At 40.1% G+C, this 20,750-nt stretch overlaps 1 pseudogene; it reads left to right on the top strand.

Annotated features, from left to right (window-relative positions):
- The first annotated feature begins 6,604 nt into the window (after positions 1 to 6,604).
- LOC133084673 (Y-box-binding protein 1-like) lies at positions 6,605 to 8,023 on the top strand (annotated as a pseudogene).
- The last annotated feature ends 12,727 nt before the right edge of the window (positions 8,024 to 20,750 follow it).

Genomic DNA, 20,750 nt, shown 5'->3' with positions numbered 1-20,750 from the left:
CAGATACTCTAAACACCTGAAGGCCTTTGCACTGGTTACTTCCTCTGCTTGCAACCTCTTCCCCCAGATCCCATAGTCAATCCCTCACCCCCTTAATGTATTTGCTCAAATATTACCTTCTCAATGAGGCTTATGCTGATGATCTTATAGAAAACTGAAACTCACTCAGAATCCCCAGCACTCCTGATCCCCTTTACCCTGATCTACTTTTTTACTTTTTGAAAGCACTCATCACCTTCTAACATACTATGTATTTTACTTATTTAATTAGTCTATTGCTTATTATTGTCTGTCACCTGCTTCTAGAATGTAAACTCCATAAGGGCAAGAACCTTTGTATGTTTTGTTCAACGAAGTATCTAAAATATCTTAAAAAGTACATAGAACAACAATATTAGCTCAACAAATTCTTTTGCATGATTATAACTGCTCCAATATTTAAAATTTTTTTTAGAAATTTATTATTAGAAATGAATTTACTAGCTCAGAGGTTATGACTCAAAATACAGTGCTGTCAAACTGCTTTCCAAAATGTTGACAGGGTTGAGTTAATTTACTCATGGTTACTCAGTTAGCTGTTGGTTGAAGTAGGATTTGAATTTTCCAAAGCCTACACTCTCTGTTAAGCCTACACTCTCAGCTTAACAGAGATTGAACCAAAAAACATAAAGTGGCCTTTAAGGAGCAAGAAAGTGCAACTATGCACATCTTGAAGGAAAGGAAATATCTCGTTCATTTTTCTACATAGTAAAGTATGTGGCACAAAGGAGAAACTCTCCAAATACTCCATGAATTAATTGAAAAAATATCTGTAAAGTAACACTGCAAGTAAGGAACATGAAAAGTCTCAAAATCTGGGGGGAAGTTGATCTGTGCATTAAAATAATTGCTCAGGGAGTTCCCTGGCGGTCCAGTGGTTAAGACTTCGGCTTCCAATACAGGGTGTGCGGGTTTGATCCCTGGTCAGGGATCTAAGATCCCACATGCCTTGCGGCCAAAAAACCAAAACATAAAACAGCAGCAATATTGTAACAAATTCAATAAAGACTTTAAAAATGATCCGCATCCAAAAAAATCTTTAAAAAAAATAAAGTAATTGCTCAGATTTTTAAGGAAAACAGTAGAAGTCTTATCTACAAAGGGGCAATTGAACTAAAAGGACCAGAATCCTCACTGGACATCAGTATTGTTATATTGGTGTGTATTGTGTATATTGATATTCTTCATAAAAGGCTAAAAGAAAATGAAAATCTGTCCCTTCCTACCCTTTGCCTGTCCTTCTACCTTTCTCCCAAGAGCTCTGCAATTCCCACACCAGCTCTGCAATATAGACAGTAAGAACTTTCCCATTTTTCAAATCACTCCTCAGGTGTATAGTGAATTGTCGGGGATCAAACATCGTAAGCAGCAGAGTCTCCTTCACCTCCTGAGTCCCCAGTTTCAGCCCAGTTATTTTGCTGTTTGCTCAGAGATACTCCAAACCCTATCTTTCTCTGCCTCTTCTCTGTTTGCTCCTGATCTCTAGTTCAGCACTATAGGCTCAAGTCTTGGCAAAGACACACTTAGAGAAGGCTCCTTTTGCCAAGAGGAACCTGAGTTCCATCCTAGTAGACTATCATCATTTTAGCTTCAAATGAATTTGTAAAATTCTGAGTTGCCACGATCTTGCTTGGAGAGATCTTGTATGAGAGAACTGCCTGTGTCAGTTGAATGCCAGGGGCTTAAACCCTAAAGAAGAGACAGGTAGAAGCTCATAGGGACACAATAAACTTTGACAGCTTTATTTCTCTAATAAAATGGAATGCACCTAAAGTTCAGAGATGTTTTGAGGCTTGCCCTGCTTTTGCATGGCAGAATTGGAACTCTGTCCCAGTTACCCTGCCCTTAGATTTTTCTACTACTCAGCAGTTGCCTCCAGAGAGCTGAGCTAGATTAACTCCTAAATCTTTTAGTATATTGTACTTAGTTTCTTTTTTAAAGATTTTATTCTTCACAGCATATTGCATTGTTTTTTTTAAAGATTTGATTCTTCATAGTATATCATGATATGATTTATCTGGTTCCCAATCAAAACAGGAAAAGAAACCTCTGAGAAAGAAGCTGCTCAGAGGTTTTAGAGGTGAGGATTGTTTAAGGGAAGAACCAGTGGTGTCCTCCTCTGCATACCAAGGAAGCACTCAACAACACTCCCTCACACATTACAGGGATATAGTCATGGTGAGTTCTGTTCCAGAGGGTGAAACTGGGTAGGGAAGCCCAGGAGAACAGAACTATCATGCCTCAGCTGTAGTCCTCCATATCTTCTCCAGAACAGCCCACATCTAACTTGTATGCTGACTTCTGTGCACTAACTTGTAAGCGCACAGAAAGGACAAGCTTTCTCTGGTGGTAATAAGGACTCCCTTGCTTAGGCAAACAAGCAAAGACTGAATGACCATCTGCCAGTAGAAGAGACTCATTCTTTCTTTGTAAGGTTGTAACATATTCAACTTTCATTCTATAAACTTGTAGTGCCTAGGCAGGCACTGTGCTAGGGATTCAAATACAAAAAGGCAGAGAGAAATTATTGTCTTGATCCCTCCCCCATCCCCAAATACATAATCATATGACTTTTTTTGATAACTAGAAAAAAGAAACAGGTACTGTGGCAAACTCTAAAATGTGACAAGTCATAATCTGAGGCATTTTGAAGAATCTTGGAGGGTGTGTGTATTAGGGGGTGGGGGGGAGGGGAGGAGTGTAGGTGCCTTAGTAGGAAGCAACAAACACATTGAAAAAGTATACTGAGTTCTGAGACAGAAGAGAGGTTAAATAATTCTTATAACTTAAAAGGCCTTCTATTAAACTTCTAAACACCACACACTTATGCACCATATCAAACAAGTGATTGAGTCTTGCTCAGTACCATTGTATATGTGCATACCCAAAAAAAACATGGCAAGCAATGAAAATAAAGAGGTGGTAAAACTTACCAGTTTTCTCCAACTATGCAAGGGGAGCTTAGCTAATTGTTACAATGTTCTTTCATTTACTTCTTTCATAATTTCTTCTGAAATGAAACAGAGAGAAACCAAAATATTAAAAAACACAAAATAAAAAACATTCTGATTTGGACATTAGGAACTGGTTTTCTATTTAAATCATTTCACCCTTTTAATATTGGTCTCTGAATTTGTTAATCCCTTTCCTTCTCTGTAAATTTTGCATTTGTCCTTTTCAGTACTTTTGCCTTCCTCTGCCAAGTAAGGTAAAACTAAGCCTACTTGCCATTCCATTTTAATCATTAACGACCATGGGCACCATTAGAACTATATTTGAACACATTCCAAAATCTGTTACTCAAAGGCCATTCATTCATTCAACAAACATTTATTATAGAAAGAAAGTATTTATCTTTAGGTAATATAAATAAATTGAATACTTTATGAGATATGACCTGATACTAACTTAAAGCTTAAAATTTTGTGTCAAGAAAATATAAAAGTGTTTTGATTTTGGTAATCATGTCACAATGTATATGTGTAGCAAATCATCACGTTGTCACCTTAAATATATATAATTTTTGTCTGTCAATTATACTTCAATAAAGCTGGAGAAAAAATATAAAATTTTTTAAGGAGTTGTGTCAAATCAAATCCAGTTAGTCTTAGGTTCTATTATTGTCCTGCTGAATTAAAAATATTATTAAGGGCTTCCCTGGTGGCGCAGTGGTTGAGAATCTGCCTGCCAATGCAGGGGACACGGGTTCAAGCCCTGGTCTGGGAAGATCCCACATGCCGCGGAGCAACTGAGCCCGTGAGCCACAACTACTGAGCCTGCGCGTCTGGAGCCTGTGCTCCGCAACAAGAGAGGCCGCGATAGTGAGAGGTCCGCGCACCGCGATGAAGAGTGGCCCCCACTCGCCACAACTAGAGAAAGCCCTCGCACAGAAACGAAGACCCAACACAGCCAAAAATAAAAAAAAAAATAAAAAAAAAAATAAATATTATTAAGACTTATTTTGTGAGTTAATATATCCAAAAATTTGGATTCTGCTTCTTTTTACTCCTTTAACCAACTCATCTATCATATCTCTGGTACACTTGGGCAAGTCACTTGACTTTTATATTCGTTATCTGGAAAGTAGGTAATAATTTTACCCCTTTGATCATTTTTTAAAAATTATTTATTTATTTGTTTATTTTTGGCTGCCTTGTGTCTTCGTTGCTGTGCGTGGGCTTTCTCTAGTTGCAGAGAGAGCTTTCTCTAGTTGCAGAGAGCAGGGGCTACTCTTCGCTGCAGTGGGCGGGCCTCTCATTGCAGTGGCTTCTTCTGTTGTGGAGCACGGCTCTAGGCACACGGGCTCAGTAGTTGTGGCACACAGGCTTAGTTGCTCCATGGCATGTGGGATCTTCCTGGACCAGGGCTCGAACCCGTTTCCCCTGCATTGGCAGGCGGATTCTTAACCACTGCGCCACCAGGAAAGTCCCTTCCCCTTTAATTATTGTGATGGTTAATTTTTTGTGTCAACTTGGCTAGGCCATAATACCCAGTTGTGCCTTCATATACAATCTAGCTGTTGCTGTGATGGTGTTTTTAGATGTGATTAACATTTAAATCAGTAGTCTTTGAGTAAAGCAGATTACCCTTTGTAATGTGAGTAGGCCTAATACAATCAGTCAAACTCTTAAAAGAAAAGATTAAGATCCCCAGAAGAAGGAATTTGGCCTCCGACTGTCTTTAGACTCAAGACTGAAAGGCTTACTCCTGCCAGAATTTCCAGCCTGCCTGACCTGTCCTGCAGACTTCAGATTTGTCAGGCCCGCAATCTCATGAGCCAATTTCTTAAAATAAATCAATCTCTCCCTCTTTCTCTCTCTCTCTCTCTCTCCATATATAGAGATAGAGATAGATAGATATATAAAATTTATTTCAATCGAAAGATAGATAGATGATAAATAGGTATATATAGAGAGAGATCCTATTGGTTATGTTTCTTTGGAGAATCCTAACTAATACAATTACCTTTCTTGCAATGGTTTTAGAGGTGAAAATGTGGTTTAGGTTTAGGAAAGTTTAGATACACATGAAGACCACTGTTCATTTATCACTCTCAGGAGATAAACTTCTCTCGAAGATCTTATTATCTCCTTATTATTAATAAGAATTATCTTATTATCTCCTCTCTCCTTCCCTCAACATTCACCTTAAATAAGTAACAATAAAGATGAGGCAGAAAGAGGATAGGAAAACTCTGTGTCATTATATCAAATCAATCAACGCAGGAGCGCTATTAAACTCTGACTGTCTTATAAAGGCCAAAGCAATATTCTTCAATGCATAATCAGTAACATTTGTTTATAGACCTATCTTGCTTGTTTAATATAGATTTTCCACTGACATCAAACACTTACCATCTATTCCTGTACCTCCTCTAATGATTCATTTCTCCTCTTATACCCTGTTACAGAAGCCTAGGATGTAAAATCACAGAGCACAAAATTCTGCACAAGGTGGACTTAAGGCTTGAAAGCTTTGTGATTTTTATCTATCTGACATAGGATTTTGAAGTGATCATTGCATGACTATAACTGAACTTGCCATCAATGAATACTCAGGGGTATTATTAAAAGTTTTCCATTCCAATGAATTTACTGTTATTAGTCCCATTCACTTAGCAATTTAATAAGTGGACAATAAAGCCAGGAGACTCCAGATATGGAAGAGCTCCAAACCTTTGATAATTTGCAATACACACCAGGGATTCAAAAAGTTCACTGACAGGTGAAAGCTCACCCATGAATACTAAGTAATTGGTATCAATCCATGGGCTCCCAAAAGCCCAATAAGCAGCCTGGAACTTAGTTTCCAGAAGTATCTGACTCAACACCTCTTCATTTTTTCTACTGCTTGAGTAAAAGTTCAGAGCCAAAAAAATGTCCAGAGCATTTCACAGATTGCCTACCTCAAGGCAAAGAGTATCAAGATGTTTTGTAACCAGCTAGCTTTTAAATCTCCTTAAAAGAATTTTGACTACTCAGAGCAAAAATAATAATGATGCATTGTGGAGTTTGTAACATGCAGGAGTAAAATATATGAAAATAATAACAAAAAGGCTGGGAGGAGGAAAATGTAAGTTTGAAAGATTCTTATATTATGTAGTCAGTGGTATTTGATGGTATTTTATTTGATGGTGTGCTACATTAAAGATGTATACTATAGATGCTAGAGAAACAGCTACAAATAAAGAGGTATAGCTAATTAGGTAACAGTGGAGATGGAATAAAATATTTTTTAAAAACTCAATTAATCCCCTCGAAAAAAGAAAAAGAAAATAGGAAAAATGAGAATAGGAAATAAATAGCAAAATGGTAGATTTCAACCAAACCCCATCAATAATCATATTAAATATAAATGGTATAACTGGTATCCAGAATATATAAAGAACTCTTACAATTCAACAATAAAAAGACAACCCAGCTTAAAAATGGACAAAGGATTTGACTGGACATTTCTCCAAAGAAGATTTACATATGTCCAATAAGCACATGAAAAAAAAATTCAACATAATTAACCTTTCAGGGAAATGAAAATCACAATGAGATACCACTTCACATCCACTAGGATGACTAAAATCAAAAAGACAGACAGTGACAAGTGTCAGAAAGGGTGTGGAGAAACTGGAATTAGAGAAACTTACATTACTTGCAGGAATGTAAAATGGTAAGGTACTTTGCAAAACAATTTGGCAGTTTCTCAAAATGCTGAGCACAGAGCTATCATAACCCAGCAAATCTACTCCTATACCCAAGAAAATTGAAAATATATATTCACATAAAAAGTTGTATATGCATATTAATTGCAGTGTTATTCATAAAAGCCCCAAAGTGGAAACAACCAAAATGTCTACCAACTGACAAATAGATAAACAAAGTGTAGAATAGCTGTAAAATTGAATATTATTCAGTAATAAAAAAGAATGAGGTACTAATACGTAATACAACATGTATCCAACTTCGCAATGTAGGAGATGGAGACACTGTGGAGTTTGATGCTTTGAGGAGAAAAGGGTATGGAATTAGCAAATGTTACAGGCCCTACTGGAGTTCCAGTGCAAGCAGTAAATATGCAGCAGACTGTAACCATTATAGATGCTACCCACATGGTAGGGGTTTTCTACCAATTACCAGAATTACCAAAACAGTAAGAATAAGGAAAAGAACGAGGGATGGGAGAGTGGTCCAGAAGGCCAGTTCCAATAGGGCCAGCCCAACCTCAGGCCACAGTTCTCATCCTACTACACACAGAGACCTATGAGCATTGACCACAGTATTCCTCTGGTGCAGGAAAAAGTAGTGGAGTGTGCTGATAACCAGGGGATAGGAGATCAAGGTAGACTAGCGTTAAAAAAGAGACATCAGACCCAAAATGGAGTCACTTGTGCTAAGCCCACCTCACCAAACTGAAACTTAATACCAAACCAAACTGCAGTTTCAGTCTCCCCCAGGAATGTGATCTTAACTGGTCAGTCTGGAATTTCCTGGTCAGCAGTAATGAGGCAATCTGCCTGACAGACCCCTTCCGTAGAAAGATTAGGTAATCCACTTTTTTTCCTTGTCCCTGCCCCCTTCTGTCTATAAAAATCTTTTCCTTTTCGGTAGCTCTTTGAAGCTCCTTTCTGTTTGCTAGATGGAATGCTGCCCAATTCATGAATCAATGAATAAAGCCAATTTGATCTTTAAATTTACTCAGTTAAATTTTGTTTTTTAACACCAGTGAGACAGAATATGTATTGGGGTTGTAGATCATGATTCCTTAGGGGCCCTCCTCACCAAAGACAGCATAGAGAAGACAGCAACAAAAAGGAGAAGGAAAATCAAGGAGATGAGATCAAGGTCAGCAGCCACCTCAAGGTTGGTACTACCACAACTTCAGTCACCTCTGAAGATTCCCAGAAAACCCTAAACCACAACATGGCACAGAGACAAAAGCAGGTGCTCCAACAGCTGAAAATTCATCTGTTCCTAAAGCTGAGCAGGGCTAACCTGAGTAAAGGTTGGTTTACCACCTCGATCATCATCCTGTTTAGCCATCCAACAAGAAGAAATGAATATGGGACTTCCCTGGTGGTGCAGGGGTTAAGAATCCACCTGCCAATGCAGGGGACATGGGTTCGAGCCCTGGTCTGGGAAGATCCCACATGCCGCAGAGCAACTTAGCCCGTGCGCCACAAGTACTGAGCCCATGTGCCACAACTACTGAAGCCTAAGAGCCCATGCTCTGTAACAAGAGAAGCCACCACAATGAGAAGCCTGCGCACTGCAGCGAAGAGTAGCCCCCACTCGCCGCAACTTAGAGAAAGCCAGTGCGCAGCAACGAAGACCCAACACAGCCAAAAATAAATTAAATAAATAAATAATTTTAAGAAGGAATGAATATGGAATTCCAGCAGTAAAAAATGAAAAAAAGGTTGGAGCTGAAGACCTTAAGTGCTTGTTTTTTGCCCATTGACAAGATAATTAGAACTATCTGCATTATCTACGCAGCTTGGGGTTTTTAGTATTTTTACCTAAAGACTGTAAAATTAGTAAATGGAAACTTCAATTAAATAGAGTTGGGATACCAGAAGGGGGAGCTCTCAGGCCCTGCGACATTAACAGAACCCAACAGGAAGAAGAAAAACTCTACTTTCCTAGGACCCTCCCAACTTCCTTTTCCTCTCTAAAAAACATTTTCCTGGGAATTCCCTTGTGGTCCAGTGGTTAGGACTCCTCGCTTCCACTTCTGGGGTCCCAGGTGTGATCCCTGGTTGGGAAACTAAGATCCCACAAACTGTGCACTGTGGCCAAAAAAAGAACCTCCTTCCATTACCTTGTGGAGACTTGCACATGGATGCCATTATTACAGACCCCAAATTGCAATTTTCTGCTGATCTCTAATAAACCCATCTTTGCTGGAGAAATATCTGGTAGTCTATTTGTTTCAGGTCAACAACACATATATTTTGGGTACTGACAAATGTGGTTTTTTTTAAACCCAGTTTTCTCAATACACTTTTAAGGGTTTTTTAATTGTTTCATATCTGGTCAAGCTGAGATTTTTAAGAACGTCATTTTTAATTTGTAATAAAATTTTGTAACTTGATTTTTTAAAGTCAGTTGTGATACTGTGATTTATAGTAAATTCATATTTGGTCTTCATCCCCTTTTCTGGCACATAGCTCCTAAAACCCTTGGAATATCCTAAGTGATGAGAGTCATAAAGATGTCTTTCATCATGTTAATGAGATGACCTTTGGAAAGTACCTAAAGATGGGGTCTGGTTGCCACGGGAGCCAACCATGTGATTAAAGGATTGGAACTTTCAGTGCCACCGCCCTGACCTCCAGGGAGGGGAGAGCAGCTGAAGGTTGAATCACTGCCAATGGCCAATGAAACATGCCTATGTAATGAAGCCTCCATAAAAACCCAAAAGGACAGGATTCAGAGAGCTTCCAAGTTGGTAAACACATGGAGATTTGGGGAGAGTGGAGCCCTGGAGAGGGCATGAAAGCTCCGCACCCTTTCCCCATACCTCACTGTATGCATCTTTTCCATCTGGTTGCTCCTAAGTAATATCTTTTTATAGTAAACCTATAATCTAGTGAGTAAACTGGTTTCCTGAGTCCTGTGAGCCACTCTAGCAAACTAATCAAACCCAAGGAGGGCATCTGGGAACCTGATTTATAGCCAGTCAGTCAGAAGTATAGGTAACAACCTGGACTTGCAATTGGCATCTGAAGTGGAGGCAGTCTTATGGGACTGAGCCCTCAACCTGTGGAATCTGATGCTATACCTGGTAGAGAGTGTCAGAATTGAGTTGAACTATAGGACACCCAGCTGGCATCCTAGAGTTGCTTGGTGATGTTGGAAAAACACACACACACCTCAGAACTGGTATCAGAATCTTCATCAACAAACTACAAGTACCTGTTTGAAGGGGTCCCAAATAATTAAAAGTTTTAAAAGCTGATGTGGTTAATCAATATCAGAAAACTATATTTCAGGGCAAGCATATTACCAGGGGAAAAAAAGATCATTTCATGAGGATGGAGAACACATTGGTGGCTGCCAGAGGTGGAGGGTTGGCAAAATGCATGAAGGGGGTCAAAAGTACAACTTCCAGTTATAAAATAAATAAGTCATGGGATGTAATGTACAGCATGGTGACTATACTTAATAATACTGTTTCCATATTTGAAAGTTGCTAAAAGAGTAAATCTTAAAAATTCTTATCACAGGAAAAAAATCTGTAACTCTGTATGGTGACAGGTGTTAACTAGACTTATTGTGGTGAACATTTTGCAATGTACACAAATGTCAAATCATTATGTTGTACACCTAAAACTACCATAGTATTGTATGTCACTTATACCTCAATAAAAAAAGAAAATGGCTGCATTTTATTGTTTGTAAATTATACCTCAATAAATTTCATTTTTAAAACAATATACTGTGTTCCAGCAAAGGAAACCATAAACAAAATGAAAAGACAACCCTCAGAATGGGAGAAAATATTTGCAAATGAAGCAACCAACAAGGGATTAATTTCCAAAATTTACAAACTGCTCATGCAGCTCAATATCAAAAAAACAACCCAGTCAAAAAAATGGGCAGAAGATCTAAATAGACATTTCTCCAAAGAAGACATACAGATGGCCAAGAAGCACATGAAAAGATGCTCAACATCACTAATTATTAGAGAAATGCAAATCAAAACTACAATGAGGTACCACCTAACACTGGTCAGAATGGCCAGCATTAAAAGTCTACAAATAACAAATGCTGGAGAGGGTGTGGAGAAAGGGAACCCTCTTACACTATTGGTGGAAATGTAAGTGGGTGCAGCCACTGTGGAAAACAGTATAGGGGTTCCTCAGAAAACTAATAATAGAATTACCATATGATCCAGAAATCCCACTCCTGGACATATATCCAGACAAAACTATAATTCAAAAAGATACATGAACTCCTATGTTCATAGCAGCTATTCACAATAGCCAAGACATGGAAACAACCTAAATGTCCATCAACAGATGAATGGATAAAGAAGATGTGGTACATATATACAACAGAATACACTCAGCCATAAAAAAGAACAAAATAATGCCATTTGCAGCAACATGGATGCAACTAGAGATTATCATACTAAGTGAGGTCAGAAAGAGAAAGACAAATACCATATGATATCACTTATATGTGGAATCTAAAATACGGCACAAATGAACCTATCTATGAAACAGAAACAGAATCGGGGACATAGAGAATAGACTTGTGGTTGCCGAGGGGGAGAGGGGTGGGAGGGGGTTGAATTGGGAGTTTGGGATTAGCAGATGCAAACTGGTAAATATAGAATGGATAAGCAACAAGGTCTTACTGTATAGCACAGGGAACTATATTCAATATCCTATGATAAACCATAATGGAAAAGGATATGAAAAAGAATGTATATATATTTATAACTGAGTCACTTTGCTGTACAGCAGTAATTAACACAACATTGTAATTCAACTATACTTCAATAAAAAATAAATTAAAAAAAAAAAAAAGACAGTGTAGGGGACTGGTTAAGAGCAAATTCTGAGGCCTGACTTCTAGGATTCAAATCCCAGTTCTGCCACTACTTGTGTGACCTTAGTCAAGTTACTTAATCTCTCGGTGCCTCAGTTTACTCGTCTGAAAAAGGGGTATATACTAGTACCTTCTTGATAAGCATGGCCAGGACCAGGGTGAAGCAAGAGAAGCACCTAGGGTGCGGAAGTGCACTTGTGTGTCCCTGAGTCAGTGTCTCTTAAATTTTGTTCCCCAGATGCCTCTCTTGCCCCACCCCTAGTCCCGGTCCTGCTCATAAGGTTGTTGTAAACATTAAATGAGCAAAAACACTTAGAACAGTGCATGGCATAGAGTAAGGGATACATAAATGTTAGGTAGGCATTAGCTGCTATTATTATTATTGTTGTTGTTGTTGTTGTTATATCCTGGAGAAAGATCCAGAGCAGGATCTTAAAGAATTTGATTAAATTAAACAAACAAACCAAAAAACCAATTGTTTTTGACTCACTGCTCCCCTGAAAGCAAGATGGATCACCAGCAGCTCTATTGGAACCACCTTCAAAAATTCAGCTGTGTTTCCCACTTTTTCCAAATCTGCTCAAACCAGAATGGTCTGATCTGTAAATATGGCCTCAATAAATGCAGCCAGTCTTTACAACACTAAAAGAAGGATACAGGGGCTTCCCTGGTGGCACAGTGGTTGAGAGTCTGCCTGCCAATGCAGGGCACACGGGTTTGAGCCCTGGTCTGGGAAGATCCCACATGCCGCGGAGCAACTGGGCCCGTGAGCCACAGCTGCTGAGCCTGCGTGTCTGTGCTCCGCAACAAGAGAGGCCGCGATAGTGAGAGGCCCGCGCACCGCGATGAGGAGTGGCCCCCGCTCGCCGCAACTAGAGAAAGCCCTCGCGCAGAAACGAAGACCCAACACAGCCAAAAATAAATAAATAAATAAATAAATTTATTAAAAAAAAAAAAAAAAAGACGGATACAGGACTCATCAAGTTGGACTAAATGATTTTCCTTGAATGGATTATCCAAAACATCTATCTGCTGAGAGAAACACTAGTTCTTTGTACCTAAAATTTTAAAATAAATAAATTTTTAAAACTTCAATTATAAATGTTTTATTATAAATGGAAGAGTTAATTTGTTATAGAAATCTCTTTTTTTTTAATTTACCATTATCTTGTCAATGGATCTGTCTTCCAAATATATGAATTGTTTCCCTCAGTTCTATAAAAGTACTTAGGCTGGGGAAAAAAGTTTTTGAGCTTCTTCTTACTATAGCACTCTACTAAATGCTGTGAACAGTGCAAAATGAATACAATATGGTCTCTATGCCTGAGGAACTCCCAGTGCAGCCAAAGAAACAGGTATGGGCTCTACCTTTGATAAAAGGTGAACTCTGGTAAGTGGTATAATCAAGGTATAAACAATGTGTTGTGCTATTATGGAGAAAGGAAAGGTCACAGGTGACTCACATGCAAGTAGAAAGTTTAATGAGAACCTACAGTATGCTCAGGCTGTGCCCAGAGCTGTGGCGTTATAGAAGGTGCATAAAAGCCCTGACCTCCTCTCTGACTATTTAGTTGGAGTGACAAAGCTAATACACATTACTAAAAAGTAGCAAACAATGTTCCATGTTAGACTGTGGGCAGAATACTAAAAGTATTGCAGCCTTCCAGCGAAGATGAAGACCCATAGAAGCTGGAGCAGTCAGGGAGGAAAGGAGGGCTCTAGGACATGAGGAAGTACAGTGATGGAAGTGATTATGGGGCCAGGAGGTAGCCTGGCCAAACTGCAGCAGGAAAAAAAAAAAAAAGCCTGCAGCAGACAGGGAGAGTAAGTCTATTTGGTAAGGATGAGTCCTCAGGCATTAGGGGAAATATTACTGCATGTACTAGCAATCTGAGAGCCAATGAAAGATTTGGGATAGACAAGGGACCTGATGCAAGTGATATTTAACAAATAGTTTGTAGGATGGAATAGAACATAAAGGTGGTGGTGAAGGGGTAGCCTGGAAGTGAGAAAATGGGGGTAGGAGGGTTAGAGGTAATTCTTCAGAGGGAAGTGCTGAAGATCTGGATTAGGAAGTACCTGTGGAAATAGAAGGAGAATATTTCCGCAGTATTTTATGAGACAAGACTATGAGAAGTATTTTTTTAAGTAATTTATATTTTATTTATTTATTTATTTATTTTTTGGCCGCGCCTTGTGGCATGTGGGATCTTAGTTCCCTGACCAGGGATTGAACCCGTGCCCCCTGCCTTGGGAGCACGGAGTCTTAACCACTGGACCGCCGGGGAAGTCCCCCCACAGTATTTTATGAGACAAGGTTATGAGAAGTATTTTAATAAAAGGATCGATCTGTTGTGGTTGTTTAGGTTTTTTTCCAGGTCTCTATTTTTGGTTTTGTTTTTAAGGAAAAAGGAAAATGGAAGTAAAGACCGACTAATTAATAGAACAAAGTGCCTTCTACAGGGAAGGTAAAGTTGGGAGGCAAAGCTGCTTTAAGGGACAAGATAATTAGTTGTGGTTTAGGTATGCTGATATAGATGGGAGGGAATAGTGAATCACTCTCCTCCCCAAATCCCTCACCCCCTCCTATCAGAGAGACTCTGAGTCAAAAGAATTTTGTCGAGGCTGGCATCCATTATGACTGAGAATCAGATATTAAAAGTGCCAAATAAAAATTCTTGCTTGCCATCCAGCTCTACAAGGATTGAGTCATTAGCCACCGCAGTCCCTGACCTTCAACACAACGCAAAAGGATTTCAGGGTGGAGCTCAGGAATGAGGCAGTCTGTGCTCTGGGAAAACTGGCAGAACACCCTCAGATAATTAGATATTTTCAGGAGAAAATTTTGTGAACCCAATTGCTTGTATCTTCCCATACTTGGAAAAGCACCAAAATCATTAACTGAGATATCTGTGCCTCATGACTAGCAGGAGCCCTCCACCAAGACGTGTGCTTGATTGCACATACCCGCCCCCTTCTCCAAAATCAGACTTACTGACCTCCCCCCCTACCTCTTCAGAGCACTTCCTCACAGCTACCTGAGAGGCTGTCTCCTGGGCTATAGTCCTTAATAAGTCCCCAAATAAAACTGAAACTCAGGAATTCCCTGGCAGTCCAGTGGTTAGGACTCTGCGCTTCCACTGCAGGGGGCCCAAGTTTGATTCCTGGTCTGGGAACTAAGATCCTGCAAGCCACATGGCACGGCCAAAAAAAAAAGTATGAAGTGTTTCTATCATGTCACCAGGCCCTCCCAGAGGAGTAAGAAAGAATCATATAATCCTCAATGCAAGGTAAGGACCAGAGCTTTGCTAAAAGGGAGGTAGGGTATCTTTAGTATGGATTCAGATTGTGTTGACTCAATTAATTAATAATGATAATAATGAATGACCCTGAGAGATGTGCTCACTTAATAGATCAACCTGTATAGGCATCAGAAAGCCCACAGCTCTCACTGTAGAAAGATTGGATTTAAAGCACTCAGAAGGTTGGACTTAAGGAACTCCAGAAACTGAAGCCTCCACTGGCAGGTCAGGAATGGAGGGAGGACCCATGGGGACACCCCTTCCTGTAAAGATCCAAGTCTACCTTCCCTGCACAGTGAAAGGGAAAATTCAGGCTAGCTAGAACTTCAATTTTTATCTCTCTTACGTTGTAATTCCCCTCTGAAATTGCCCTAACTTTCCAGTTAAGAACATCACAGGTCCTCTGGTGTATTCGTCCTGGGAAATCTGAGGGAATCAAGAAGCAAGAGGAAGGAGATGGATCTGTCCCTCCCTATTCCCTCCTAGCTCCTGAAGAGAGAGGGAGACAATCTGTGGGTGGGTGGGAGGGGGCACAGACCATCTCTAGTGGCAGCAGAAAGGATCATACCCCTGAAGAAACCAGAGAGGATATACCAAAGAGACAGTGGAATAAACACCTTCTGGCTTCCCTTTGTAAACTAGCAAAGGCTGCCCTCTAGAAGGGAAAGGAAAGGAAGAGAAGAGCACCATCCAGCTCTGGAATTACACTGAATCTGTGGTGACAAGACATTCAGGTAGGAAATATCTACTGCAGAGTTGGGAGGTGTGAGACTAGACCTTGTGTACCCATATTTGGATCAGATGCAAAAACAACTGAGTCATCAACATAAAGGTAATATTTAAATATTTTTTAAATATATGTGAACAGTATGAAGGTTCCTTAAAAAACTAAGAATAGAACTACCATACGACCCAGCAATCCCACTACTGGGCATATACCCTGAGAAAACCATAATTCAGAAAGAGTCATGTACCACAATATTCATTGCAGCTCTATTTACAATAGCCAGGACATGGAAGCAACCTAAGTGTCTATCAACAAATGAATGGATAAGATGCAGCACATATATGCAATGGAATATTACTCAGCCATAAAAAGAAACAAAATCGAGTTATTTGTAGTGAGGTGGATGGACCTAGAGTCTGTCATACAGAGTGACGTAAGTCAGAAAGAGAAAAACAAATACCATATGCTGACACATATATATGGAATCTAAAAAAAAAATGGTTCTGAAGAACCTAGGGGCAGGACAGGAATAAAGACGCAGACGTAGAGAATGGACTTGAGGACACAGGGAGGGGGAAGGGTAAGCTGGGACGAAGTGAGAGAGTGGCATGGACATATATACACTACCAAATATAAAATAGATAGCTAGTGGGAAGCAGCCGCATAGCACAGGGAGATCAGCTGGGTGCTTTGTGACCACCTGGAGGGGTGGGATAGGGAGGGTGGGAGGGAGACGCAAGAGGGAGGAGATATGGGGATATATGTATACGTATAGCTGATTCACTTTGTTATAAAGCAGAAATTAACACACCATTGTAAAGCAATTATACTCCAATAAGGATGTTTAAATATATATATATATGTGAGAAGGAGCAGGTACTAAATGCTAAACACTTTCGTAGGAGTTGCTCCTGCATGTTATGCCTTTGCATCCTCTTCCTTTTGCCGCTAAGCCTGCATTGCAGGCTCTCCCTCATAAATCTCTCGTCTTGGCGGTAATATAGTATTTCTACCACTAGGTGGAGGTGTCCTACTGCTCTTCACTTACTCTCAAAGAGATGTTCTTAAGAAATTTTGGGGGTGGGGGCAGGGGTCAGGTTCTTTGGTTCCACTAGTTATACAAATAAGCACTTGCCTTCACGCCCAAGAGCGAAAAGAATTTGAAGAGTGGGCATAAAAGGTCAGGCAGTGGCTGCCTCTTCCTCTCTTTTTGTTTTCTTAGTCCTTTGGTTTCCATGGGGATCTGTGTTTGAGCAGCAACTCTGAATCCATTTACTGCCCCTCAAGGCTTGGGGCTGAGCCCAGAGACTGGCTGTGAAGAACAGCAGGAGCTGGAATGGGTGGAAAGGAGGAGATTTATTTGGTAAATTTGGAGAGCAAAAGACGAGGACAGGTATAGAAGGAGGAGTGATGAGGGGAACCTTGGAATGGAGTGCACAGAGGAATGTGAAAGGCAAATAATGTTTTAGTTCAAATAAAATTTGGGGACATTAAAGTCTTTTCCAAAACTCTTCAATTGTCTTCTTACCATAGACCATTTCAGGACACATTCTGGGCCCTTTATAATACCAGGTCCTCTCCTACCCCTATCCAAAAACATCAGTAGACCTGTGTCAGAACCTGCCTGGGGTCCTGATATGTCCTCCTGTTCCAAAAGCACTCTGGAGCAAGAGATGAGAACTCCAAGGAAAGACCATCCACTGTATTCCCCCGGTACGGTATAGTGCCTGACACATGGTAAACTCTCAGTAAAATATTTGTTGAATGGATGAATAAATAAGAGCAATAAGAATAGGATAGCTTTGGGAATTCCCTGGTGATCCAGTGGTTAGGACTCTGCGCTCTCACTGCCGAGGTCCTGGGTTTGATCCCTGGTCGGGGAACTAAGATCCAAGCCGCGTGGCGTGGCCAAAAAAAATAAATATAGAAATAAATTTTTTTTTAATATGATAGCTTTAGCTTTAACTAATTTTACTTAATTCTAGCGTGAGAGAAGACAAACTAGAGACAAAGAAAAAATGTTGTCTTTTTTTGTCATCAAAATCATGAGGATGTGAATGTGTTCATTCACAGATCAATTCATTCAAAGATCGATTAGGGGGTTTTGTTGCTTTTCTGCTTAATCAGAAGTTTTTTTCATATTTGCATTACTAATAGCCCCTGTTTCTAAGAGTATTTGCATTTCCGTCAGTTTGGGCCACTATTCAGTATCCATTCACAGATAGCAGTTAATCTACATATGAACAGCACTCTACCTGGTGATAGAATCAAGTTTTCCCCCTTAATCGCTTACTTTTCAGCCCCACCTTTCCACCTCACTTTCTCTCCCATTATCCTGTTTAATTACCACTCTCTATAATTATCTAATTTATTTACTTGCATTTTTATTGCTCGTCCCCTCCCACAGTTAACAAGCTCCTTGCTGCTTTCCTCACAGAGCCTTCTATTCTAAATTTTCGAGTCTAAATACTCAAGTCTTACCTTTTTTTTGAAAACTCCATTTTAAGTGAATTCTTCATGATCCTCCTTTAATCTATTCACCGTCCTGCCCTCCAGTTGGAAGTGACCTTTCCTTCCTCTGAATGAGTACACATTTGATCTGCATTTCTCAGCGCACTCACCACTTGGCATAATAATATTGCCATCAAATGTAGTGAGCTTGAAAGATTGGCCAGGCACTGGGCCAAATGCTTTAACTGTTTTGTTAAATCTCCACCACAATCCTATCAAGTAGACACTATTAATCTCGTTTTTATTTTATTTTATTTTGGCCGTGCCACGTGTCTTGCAGGATCTTAGTTCCCAGACCAGGGATTGAACCCAGGCCCTCGTCAGTGAAAGCACTGAGTCCTAACCACTGGACCCCTAGGGAACTCCTTTAACCTCATTTTTATATGAGGAAACCAAGGCTCAGAGAAGTTAAGTAAAATGCCCCAAATCATGCAGCTGATTGGTGGTAAAGGCAATTTAAACTCAAAAAGTCACAGCCAGAATCCATATAGTCTTTGAGCACAGACTTTGTTGTAAGGAAAATGTGTTAGAGCCTCAGCTCCATAATTCACGGCAGCATGACCCTCAGCAATTTACTAACCTCTCTAAACCTCAATTTCCTAGTTGGTAAAATGGGGATAACAATGTCTACCTCACAAGATCACTGCAAGACAGAGCCTCACATAGCCTTGTCAAAAAGAAGTGGCCCAAAAAAAAAAAAAAAGAAGTGGCCCATAAAGAGTAGCTATTAGCATTACCTGCTTACCTGTTTTACCTCCCATACCTAGTTAACACTCCTTCCAGAAGGATCTGTTTTTATCCTCTTTGCATTTGTGACATCTAGCACAGTGTTTTACATATCGTACCTAAACACCACGGACATATGTTTAATAGAGGGATGGGGGGAGGGAGGGAAGAATGGATGAATGGATGAATTGATTGATAATTTATTGCTGGTGACAATCAGTCCAAGTCAAATCTCCTTTCTTCTTCCCCTGGAACTTTATGCATGCTCTATGAAATTTCTTCACATTGTATTATATATGTGTGTGTGTGTGTGTGTATACATTTTGTTTTTTTGGCTGCGCTGCACGGCTTGCAGGACCAGGGATTGAACTCAGGCCCCGGAAGTGAAAGTGTGAAGTCCTAACCACTGGACCACCAGAGAATTCCCTGTACTGTATTATGTTTTCTTGTTTAACATTTCCCTGCTTGTCAAGGAGAGGCAGGTCCATGTCTCATTTACCTTTGTCACCATAGTATCTCAGTTCTGTTGTTCGTCTCTTAATATGAGCATGCATGTGATTCTATGTTGAGAAGTGCATATTTTTTTAATTCTACTTGCTCCTTAAATGCAGGTCTGGTGAGTGAAATATGAAATGCATTTGATAAATGTTTGTTGAGAGTATAACTAGTTGGAAGGCCTAGCTTGGTCCTTATGTCCCAAAAGAAGGAAAGAATTTCTCTGGCTTGGGCTGGGGTTTAAATCCTGAGGTGATTCTGTCATCTGGAGATACAGAATCATGAACCTGTAAGCTGCTTTGGGTTTTTTTGTTTTTGTTTTTGTTTTTAATTTTACTCCTTTTTTTTTTTAAATTTATTTTTGGCTGCATTGGGTCTTCGTTGCTGCGCGCAGCCTTTCTCTAGTTGCAGCAACCAGGGGCTACTCTTGGTTGTGGTGTGCGGGTTTCTCATTGCGGTGGCTTCTCTTGCTGCGGAGCACGGACTGTAGGCATGCAGGCTTCAGTAGTTGTGGCGCATGGGCTCAGTAGTTGTGGCTCGTGGGCTCTAGAGCGTAGGCTCAGTAGTTGTGGCACACGGGCTTAGTTGCTCCGCGGCATGTGGGATCTTCCCGGACTAGGGATCGAACCCGTGTCCCCTACATTGGCATGTGGATTCTTTTTTTTTGGCACGTGGATTCTTAACCACTGCGCCACCAGGGAAATCCCCTGCTTTGGTTTTTGACTGGACTTAACTTCTAGAGGTCACAAAGATCGGCAGGCCTGAAGATTGTTGGTTAATTTTAATATTTTAACTTAATTTAAAATTTAAATGAAATTTCAATATGCAAATTCAATTATAATCACATTAAGGTTTGTGGAAGAAAGGGAGAAACAACAACTTAAGGAATGTAGTCGGAATGCAGTCCATCCCACTCTAGCATTCCATTCAGTGAGCACACAGTGAGTCTCTCCGTTCTCCTGACCCTCTCTAATATAAGCACAAATATGATTCTATATTGATACTTTTTATTCTACCTACCCCCTAAATGCGGGCCTTCTACGTCATTTGATACTCAAAGAAATGATCATCTGTTCCAGTACCAGAGCGAAACAGTCTCTGGTGCATTCCTTCCTCCGGGATTTTCAACTTTGCCTCCAGATGATTTTGTCTTAACTAGTGCCTTTAGAAACTGACTCCCATGGATCTATTTTTGCAGAACCCTGTGGAGAAACTGTTGCAACAGACACACTTTGTTGATTCACGTAGATAGTCACATGTAAAGCACAGAGGTTAAAGCCACGTGTTAGTCATCTGGTCTAACCTTATCACTACACATGAGGAAACCGAAGTCTGGACAGAGAAAGGTGATTTTCCCAAGATGATTTGACTGGGAAGTGGCAGAGTCTACTAGAACCCAAA

This window comes from Eubalaena glacialis, chromosome 2 (assembly GCF_028564815.1).
Source record: "Eubalaena glacialis isolate mEubGla1 chromosome 2, mEubGla1.1.hap2.+ XY, whole genome shotgun sequence".
Lineage (NCBI taxonomy): Eukaryota > Metazoa > Chordata > Mammalia > Artiodactyla > Balaenidae > Eubalaena > Eubalaena glacialis.
The sequence above is the reverse complement of the archived record's forward strand: the minus strand, read 5'-3'. Positions and strand labels throughout refer to the sequence as shown.